Source organism: Barbus barbus (assembly GCF_936440315.1).
Source record: "Barbus barbus genome assembly, chromosome: 27".
In the NCBI taxonomy this organism is placed as follows: Eukaryota; Metazoa; Chordata; class Actinopteri; order Cypriniformes; family Cyprinidae; genus Barbus; species Barbus barbus.
In genome coordinates this window covers 24,268,661-24,278,988 of record NC_136755.1, presented here as the reverse complement: position 1 = coordinate 24,278,988, position 10,328 = coordinate 24,268,661, and the positions used below count along the sequence as shown (strand labels likewise).

The window sequence follows — 10,328 nt, the reverse complement described above, 5'->3', positions numbered from 1 at the left end:
CATACAAGTAATATAACAAATGAAGGGGGAAATGGCCAATTAGAAAAACAATGCATTATTTAATAACGTTAAATTACAGAATAATGCCTTTTCTATGGGATTTCTTGAATATTTGGTTTTACATTTTTAATTTCAAATGGAAAAATACACACCTCACCACACAGCAGCACAGGCGTCTGAAAAGACAGTGTACAGGAAACACTGTAGATGCCCTTAATAGATAGATTTTATCAGAGGAAGTGGTCTGTGGGGGTGAGGATTTTAGAGGAACTAAAGATATTATGAGGGGGAAAACCGCATGAGTTATTTTCCTGACTAACCTTTGTATGCTTTTTATTAATGTTATCATATGACAAAGCTACTTTCAGGAGTAACAACCGTCATGTGGTGACGTGATGATACATCTGATACAGCATCTTTCTGTGGTTCAGATCATGTTTCCAGTGTGCATGGTCAGTGGATTTCCCCAAAACTGTGAAATTCATCTGTAATCTTACATTTTTTTTGCCTGCTATTAGGGTCATATGCCGAAAGATGGAACTCTAAAATGCAGTGAAAATACCACGGTGTAGAACACACTATACTGTCTGTTTCACTTCCCCTGGTTTGCTGCGTTACAAAATGTCCCAAACTTTAACTATAGCCTACAAGTCTCAACTGGTGAGACTACATCAACTTTTGAACCAAATATCAATCACTTTAGATACTTGTATATTCAGTTAGTTGATAAACCTTTTAATTCAGAACTATTTCTTTAAACGTTCATTGATAAAATAAATGGTAGAAAATAACACATTTTTACATTTAAAAAGTAAATTTATTCACTGAGTGAGTGAGTTAAGTACACTCTAAAAATGCTGGGTTAAATACAACTATATTGGATATTGGACAGAACACATGCTGGGTTGTTTTCAACCAACAGTTGGGTTAAATGTTTAACCCAGCCTTCTGGGCAGTAACCCAACCCAGCGTTGGGTAAAATATGGAAGAACCCAGCGACTGGGTTGTATTTAACCCAGCATTTTTTTTAGAGTGTACTTATCTTTTTGATCTTTCACAATTAAGATCTATTAGTTTGTAAAAATGTATTACCAAAACCAATTAGGGAGACCGGGGATGAAAGTAACACTTTTTGTTTGAAAATCAGTAACTCAGTGGTTGTTTGTGCTAGATCTCTCAAACTTTAATATACGGTAGCCACATTTGTCTACTACAAATAAAACTCACTTGGACATGTACTGGACGTGTGTGTGTGTGTGTGTTTTTTTTCTTTTTTTAATTGCAAAACCATATGCAGTCAGAGCCATCCCCTACGTGTCTTATCAGACATCATTGTTATGAAACAGTGTGCTTATCTCCCTGCGCTCACTAAGAAGGGGATGTACCGAAGTTTCCTCTGAAGACCATTTTGATCCTAATCATAATAATTTTCTGTAAACAAAAATGCATTGGTGGACAGAATTTTTTAAAAATGGTTTCTGCTATTTCATTTCTGTCTTTGACATTCACAGGATGGAATTTTGCAATTATCAAAGCCAAAGAAACAAAAAATCCAAGCATCACTATTACTTACAGTATTACTCATACCCCCGGTTTCACAGACAAGGCTTAAGCCTAGTCCTAGACTAAAATGTAAGTCTAAGCTGTTTCAACTGAAATAAACTTGCACTGACTGATCTTAAAATATATCAGAGCCTTTGTTTAGTCTCAAAATGCACCCCAGTAATGCTTTTTTCTAAGCATGTTTATAAAAGTTATTTAAATGTCCTAATTGAATTATGGCCTAATCCTGGCTTAGTCTAAGCCCTGTCTGTGAAACCGTGCCATAGCCTACATGTGTGTGTGTGTGTGTGTACTTGCTTATGCTACATTATGTGTATTTATTATAATCTGAATAATAGTAGTAGTATTTAAGTAGTATTAACATGCATAATAATAATAATGCTAAATATGGTGCTGATAACAATATTCTGTGATGACGGCAACAGTAATATCAATAATAATAAAAGTAATAATAATAGTAACAATAGTAATGTAATAATGGCTCATACCCAACACATACCACACCTATCTATTTACACTATGGCCAATTTAATGAATGGAATGGAATGATTTTGAGATTTGTCTGGAATGGTAGAAGACCTAAGGTTTAAGACATTGCAGTTGGCAAAAGATAAGGGTGGGAGGGCCCTATACCTTGAAATTACACAGATAGATACACCTTTGCAATCATTACTTGGGAATAAAAATCTAGCGGGAACTACAGGAAATTCAATAACTGGACTGTATTCTCAGTGAAGTTGTGGTTTAGAGTTTTGAGGACATTACAGTTAGAAAAACAGGCTGGGATATTAAAGTGGATAGTATGAGCAGATTTTGAGCCAGCTATAGGTTGGATGAAAGATTTACACAATGAGTCTGGAGAGGAATTACATCTTATTGCTCAGTCACTTCTAATAGAAATGTACTGAGTTTCCAGGCCATGTCAGACACATTTGGATTAGAAAAGCAGGATTTTTATATATACTTGCAAGTTAGGGATTACTTTAATAAAAAAGTCAAATGTATAGTAACGAAAACCTGATCACAACATTTATTAATGCATATTCAAAAGAAGACAATATGAAGTTGGTATCGACATTATCTGGACATATACAAACCAGTAAAAAATATACGTCAAACTATGTAAAACAAAATTGGGAGAAAGAATCAGACTCTCAAATAACAGCGGGTAGATATATGTGTTACACAGACAAACACAACGAATTCTAGATCTTGGCGGGAGTTTGGATAGAAGAATTTAATTTGATTCTTTATAACTCCCAAATTAACAGCAATACGCACAGGTGAACAGAGTCAGAGCCTTTGTTGGAGGCAATGTGGAACCTCAATGGCTAATCATTTTCATATTTTCTGGGCGTGTTCAAAAATACAGTCTTACTGGCATGAAGTGGCAGCTGAAATTGGGAAAATAGATTTATTTTTTAGTTGGATTTTTCATTCATTATGCTGTACCTAGGAAAAATACCTACAACAGTTCTAAACAGTGACAAATACTTATTAAAAATACTTTTAGCAAAGCAGTCGGAAAGCCATAACATGTCAATGGTTTCAGGTTGGCCCTCCAACAAGGGACCAGTGGTTGGGAATTGTAAATGAAATATACTGCACGAGAGACTTACTTTTACTGTTATACATTTACTGTTAGCCTTAACTTGGAAAAATGTATTAAGTCTTGGGATAAATGGATTGTGTACACATGCCATTGAGGATAAGTGTAAAACTATACTCCAAAGAATGTATGGAAATTGTATTGTCTTGACTTTGTAACATCCATGATGACCTATTTGTTCCTTGTTCTCAATAATAATAAAAAAATATATATAGTAAATGATGTTTGTCTGAAAGTGTAGCCATACAAATAGGTTTTCTGAAAGGGATAGGTTTAGAGTTAGGGGATAGAAAATATAGTTTGGTCAGTATACACAGCCCCACAATTCACAGAAACCTAACATGAGTGTGTGTGTGACGTGTGTGTGTTTTCACTCTCACTCTCCTGGAATGATTGTGTGCGTCATCAATTAGCAGTGTCAAACGAGGATATTTACTGTTTGCACATCATTACAAGCATTGGTGGATCTGTCCTGCCTGTGGCTATACTGGGCTTCAGAACAGTACGATGTGACTCATTTAATATTGACTCATGACTTTATTTTCTGCACACGGATGCAAGTCTGAACTTACCTCAGCACAGAACAAACAGGCGACAGGATGACACGTCTGCAGAAAACAACACTGGCGTTTTTGTGGCTTCTAGATTGAATCTTGTACTAGATTGTCATCAAAATCTGCTGTCAAATAGAGCAAATAAACTTAGCAGATACAGCCATAGATAAGATAATAATAAGAGTCATTCAGACCTACTCAAGTGCACAGAGACGTGAACAATTCTGTCAGAAGCTCAGATTTGTGATTCTTATCTGTAGCTCTTTGCTAAATATTAGCGGCTTTGAAGGATTAACCTGAAGCAACAATTGTCATATAGACGCTATAAGGTAGCACAATTTAATATAAGGAGTGAAAAGGAGGCTGTGAGGATATAGGCTAGCCTATAGTTAATTTTGATTAATTTCATGTTTAGCACAAAATGTGTTTGTTACTCAAGTTTTGTCAGCAATAACAGATGCTGTGATGTTAAATATATTAGGGCTAAGTATTCCAAGGCCTTTACGGTAATTCATCCTCAGATGGTTTTACGCTTACTGAGTGTTTAATTTGGATAAAATAATGGGACAAATAAAATAGCCTATATACAGTTGTGTGAAGAGCATTATAATATACATGTTGCTTTTATCAAAAGGTGGAATTGCGAAAAAATGTTAAGCTTATCTCTCTGATGTATAAAACAGTAGGTTGTTTTTACATTCACATGCCACTTAAATAACAAAGAAATTCCCTTTAATGGATACTCAACATCCAAATTAGATCACAATAATAAATATGGCCAACTCCCTGTGTGCTAGACTGAGTAAACAATAATAACCATACAGTATGTTCTTAAGAGCAACTTTCAAGAATCCCAGACAATAACAAGAGCAGGTGTGGCCCCTTCACATCTGATAACAACAGTCATTGTGAGACAACGGCAGCCTCCACTGGAGACTTTTGGAAATGCTTATTATCCCTATATGTGATGCGAGAATGAAGATGTTTCCATTTTTCCATTTAGCAGTAGTTTGCAGATAATTATGGAAAATAGCTAAATAAATAAGAAACTACAGCAGATTCATTATGATGCGCCAGATCCACTGAGGAGGCCAGAGTATCAGAAAAAGTGTGGAAAACGATGATAAATACTCCACAGAGTTGTTGTGTGAAAACTTTGAAAAGCACTTATGGGTTTTATAGCCGTGTCATGCCAGTTTGAGGTTCTACATACCTGTGGTTTGGGTATGTCAAACTATTTTTCTCCAACAGAAAGCCTAGTGGTATCTAGAAGAACTAGTCCTGAGGAGCTCTGGCATCACTGTACACTGTAAAAAATAAAAAGAAAAGTTGAGCCAACTTAAAATTTTAAGGCAACCAACTTCAGCTGATTTTTGAGTTTTCTCAATTTGTTGTTTTAAGTTTATACAAAAAAAGTTGAGAATCTCCTACAAAAATAAGTTGAGAAAACTCAAACATCTGCTGAAGCTGGTTGCCTTAAAATTTTAAGTTGGCCATTCAAAGATGCTTGTGGACACGTCTGAATCTGATACTCACAGGAAATTGAGATTGTCCGGAACAGCTTTCTAATGGAAGTCGTCTGGTTTAGTACGGGTTATGTCAAACTGGAATACTCAAATACTAAAATCACTTATCACTTTAACTTCATTCTTGGTTAGGAAAGATTTAATATACACTTGAGTGATCAAAAATATACTCATTATTACAAGAAGCAAATGGCCATGATTGATGGTCATCAGTTTATTGGTCCATTTCTTTTTTGTTGTTGTCAAAAACAATGTATTTTTTTCTTGAAAAGAGGTGAAGAACAATGGCAGAATCTGCATCGACATCAACAAAAGGAAGAGAAAACAGAAGACTGAGTATAGATGAACCTCCATGTAAGTCAATAACCTGTAAAAAATGAATTAGAGCATTAATGATTTTCACTTTATTCATATGAAATATATTATTTTACTTATTTATTAAAGACGTACAGTCTTAGAAGAAAAAGTTCTATATTAAACTTTAAAGGGTTCTATCAGGCATTTCATATTTGTAACAATATCTCTGACTGTCTCCATGCAACCCGTTATCAGCCAGTGACACTGACAATTTTGATGTGGGGGCTTGACATCCTGGTTGGAGAAGCAAGTCATAAAAACATGTTCTCTCTAAAGAGAGAATAGTGCAACTGAAAACAAAAAGATATCTCTCAAAATTAGAACTTAAACCGTGAATCTGAGAGTATGGTGTTGTCACGAATGAACACAACCAAACAAACGATTCTGCACTCCAGCCCAGAACTTTCATTTTTGGGTGAACTATCCCTTTAACTGTAAATTTAGTTATAATGATCTGTATAAAAATGTTTCAGATAAAAACACGACGTTGTACATAATACTTAAAATGTAACCTTGAAGCTTGTATACAATTGAACACAAAATATATCAAAAATCGCATGTTTTATTGTCATGTGTCTCTACAGAGCTGAAGTGGATGCAGCAGTATGCAGGTACAGTGCTGTCTGAACTACACTAGTTTACATATAGGCCCTGTCCCAATCACACCCTAAACCCTCGCAGTCTTCTGAGTCCACACTTTCATGGCGTAATGCCACTTTGACTGTCGGGTAGAAGTCTGCTGCAGAGCTTGCCTCAGTGCGCATAGAGGGAGCATAGCAGCCACAAAGTGGGCATTCCTAGCACCCTTCTGAAAGCTAAAATGACAAATGGGACACCCTATGGTCTCGTGGACTTAATGGACACGTGCATACTTATAGCTTCATTAATGCATTACAATCTGATTAAAAACTTGAAAATATCACAAAATATCTGTTGTGATTCATATTCCCTGTTTTCTCAGTGGATGTGACTCTGGATACTAATACAGCTCATCCATATCTCATCCTGTCTGATGATGGAAAACAAGTGAGAGATGGAAACACTTGGAGCGACCTCCCAGTCAACTGGTGTACATGTCCTGGGAAAGGAGGGATTCTCCTCAGGGAGATTTTATTCTGAGGTGCAGGTGAAGGGAAAGACTGACTGGACTTTAGGAGTGGCCCAAGAATCCATTAACAAGAAGGGATCGATCAAACTGAATCCCAGTAATGGATACTGGACTGTGTGGCTGAGGAATGGGAATGAATATGAAGCCTGTGCTGATTCCTCTGTTTCTCTGTGTCTGAGAGTGAAGCCGCAGCAGGTCGTGTGTTTGTGGATTATGAGGAGGCTCTGGTCTCCTTTTATGATGTGGAATCCAGCGCTCATATCTGCTCTTACACTGATCAATTTTTCAATGGGAAACTCTATCCATTTTTATGCCCATCCTTAAATTATAAAGGTAAACACTCAATCCCACTAATCATCACACCTGTCAAATACAATAAATGATTTTAATCTCCTGATATAAAATACTAAATGTGAATAATGCTTATTATTAAAATTATCAAAGCTTTAAATGTGTGCTCATATTCAAAAGCATCATTACAAACATAGTTCAACGATTCAGTGTTTCTTAAAACCTCTAGTTCCAATGAACATTAGCAAATAGCCTCATAGTGGGGGCCAGTAACGTGCGGTGAAATCTTGTCATGGGTAGGCTGTGACCTATCAATGTGGCATATATGTTCATATATTCATTCAGTTAATGTAGCAACCCAAGTTCATATCAGGCATCATCACATCGCTGCCTGCATACAGCAAAGTCAGTCATATGTGAGGCTAATGCACAATCAAATCTAATAATCAAATTAATGGACACATCTATCTTATGATGACTTATACAACAAACAAATGTTTTGTGCGGGACACAGTAAGAGAGGGAGGCGGCACGGTGTCAGCGAACCGACAAGCAGCAGTCACTCCTTCAAAATGCGCAAACGCGCACAGACAGCCACACACGCTATTGGTCTGGTGACGGCGCACCAGGATTTGAATAGGCTACAGTCAGAAAACATTGTGTCAGCAGTACAGCTTTAAAGTACAAAAACAGCTTATTCGCTCCTACAAACTGCGCTAGGCGCACACACCGACACGCAATGAGCATCTGGCGACAGCGCACCAGGATTAAAAAAAGAGAACTAGAAAACAGCATTTTAACCCTTACGAAATGCACCATAATCGCACAGATAGACATACAGTACAAATGTGGCAGAGGTGATGGAAGAGAGAACATTTTGGTGTCAGCGCACAGCAGGTCTATAGCCCACCATCAGACAACACACACAAAGCCAATATACGGGTTTTAAAAAAAATTATAAATAAATGAATAGTTTACGTTTTAAAGGGGGTGCTTACTTTTATTTGTAGACGAAGTCCATACGTCTATCCCTCTGGACAAAGCTGTCAATTACTTTGTTGTAAAAGTCCTCTTTGTTGGGTGTATTACTCAATTTCATGAGTTGACAGCCAACGCTAGGCGCCGCTAGATGCTAGTATCGGGAAACGCGGATTGAGTGAGAGCGAGTGGATCACGTGACATGAAGCAAGCTCGGTCTCTGCCTCAAATGTTGATAATTCAAGACAGCATGAGAACTGATTGCGCATGCGCAAATCTACGTAAACTACGTTCTATGGACCAAAGAGGCACTGCTAACCTCTGCCTCAATGGCCATGGCCTTGAATTTCCTGCATGAAACAATGGTTTTTAGGAGCAAACAATGGCAAAATGAGTATATTATGTGTATTCCTGAAAAACTTTGTTACAAAAAATAATATTTGGAATAAAATAAATGCAATTAATAATGTGGTTTGAGGTTAATTAATAAAGCTCTTGGAATTAATAAATGTAATGTCAACATTGGTGAGGCACTGCCTACCCTGCCTACCCTGACCGCACCTCCCTGGTGGGGGCATTTGTCAGAGCATCCGACTCCGACAGGACAAGCCGCTTTAAACCATACATGCTCCCTATTGAAAGGTAACTCCCGTTGCGTCATCATTTTCTTGATGACTGCGTATGGGGAAACTCCTGTTTACTCTGCTACTGAAGCCTGATTTGTTAACGTTTGTGTAGCTGCACAAACCAATGGCGAGGAGTCGGCCCAGCACGCCATTTCATCAGAATCTTCTCCTTCAGCGACGAGACCATCTCTTCGCTGACTCTGCAATTAAGAAGCCGAAGCAGAAGTACAGCCTGCAGCTCGCCGCCGTCGAAAAAAGCCCCCGGCGGCGGAAGAAGCGAGAAGCCTTCCCCTGCGGCTATCTTATGGCGTTCCGATCGGCTCTTTAATATGACTTTGCTACATGCACTCGTCTCAATGAACGTCTCACTCAACGTCTTATTTTTTTTTTCTTTCTGCTATTTATTCCATTCATTTTAAGACGCAGACGTGACGCAGACGTCACGCAGACGTCACGTAAATCACGCGTGGCAGTGAAGTGTGGAGTCAGACGTCACGCGTCATTCACGTGTGGCAGTGAAGTTATTAATTATTTTTTTCTCTAACACGTATTTAACACTCTACTCAACATGGCTCAGTGCAGTGTGCCAGCGGTTGCGATCGGTTCTTTAATATGACTTTGCAACATGCACTCGTCTCAATGAACGTGACACTTGCGTCTGTCTTATAACGTGATGTCTGCGTCTGTGATTTATATATAGGATATTGTGTGTGTGTTGTTTAACCCACATTTTGAGGGCCAAATGCCCCCACAAAGATAGAAATATGAAGAAACAAACTTGATATAGGCTATTGCATTTTTATAGCTTATTGTTGGGGTTGTTATTGTGTTTTTTTTTATATAGTTTTAAAAGGCCTAGGCTACAGCACTTTGGTAGACTAGAAAACAGACAACTCGATCGCGTTTTCTGTAGATCCTTTAAATAGAAGAATAGAATTGAAAAATAGGCTACTATTTTTTATATATAAGTCACCTGTGGTGAAAAAAAAAACGACTGTAAACTTTTTTTTAAATAGTTTGTAAACTATTATTTGACTTTTGTTTATGACGTTTTGCCCCTTTATTAAACATTTAAAATATTCACAAATTAATATGGATTTTTTTTTTTTTTTTTTTTTACTGGATTTCTAAGGCCAAATTATTTTCCCGCAGTGCTGAATGAGAAGACATGAACATTTGTGTAAATTCATTACTATTTGGAATAAAAGCTATACAGGTAAAATCACTTAATTAAATACAACTGAAGATCAGTGGGAAAAAATAATAAAGAATGTGCTGGAAACCGCCCTTGCAGCAGACTATGGCAGACGCAGACGTCACGTTCGGCAGACGCAGACGTCACGTTCGGCACACGAACGAGTGATGTGGCAGACGCAGACGAGACGTTCGGCAGACGCAGACGTCACGTTCATTGAGACGAGTGCATGTAGCAAAGTCATATTAAAGAGCCGATCGGAACGCCATACTATCTGGCTGGTAAGAGCAATTCCTGAGCAATTTCTCTGCTACGTTTTTGCAGAAGGGCAGTGAGTGAGTCACCTGTCTGGGCAGCCCCCATGCAGAGACTGTATGCTCATTGAGATGCATGCTCACAGTCCTTTCCTAATAACGTGCTAGTTAGCAAGTTTCACGATGAATGCGGCTAAAGTTTACAGTCTCTCAGAGAACTGCACATTACCCCATGGAAGGAGTGAGGCGGGGTCATTAGCATTTAAA

General features: G+C 37.8%; 1 long non-coding RNA gene across 1 annotated transcript; it reads right to left on the bottom strand.

The window, feature by feature from the left end:
• Window positions 1-2,566: 2,566 nt before the first annotated feature.
• LOC306847309 lies at window positions 2,567-9,007 on the bottom strand. Its single transcript, XR_013782147.1, has 5 exons — window positions 8,007-9,007; window positions 5,263-5,619; window positions 4,940-5,033; window positions 3,745-3,848; window positions 2,567-2,957 (listed from the first exon to the last, which is right to left on the bottom strand). It is a non-coding gene; the product is annotated as an uncharacterized lncRNA (long non-coding RNA).
• Between the last annotated feature and the right edge of the window lie 1,321 nt (window positions 9,008-10,328).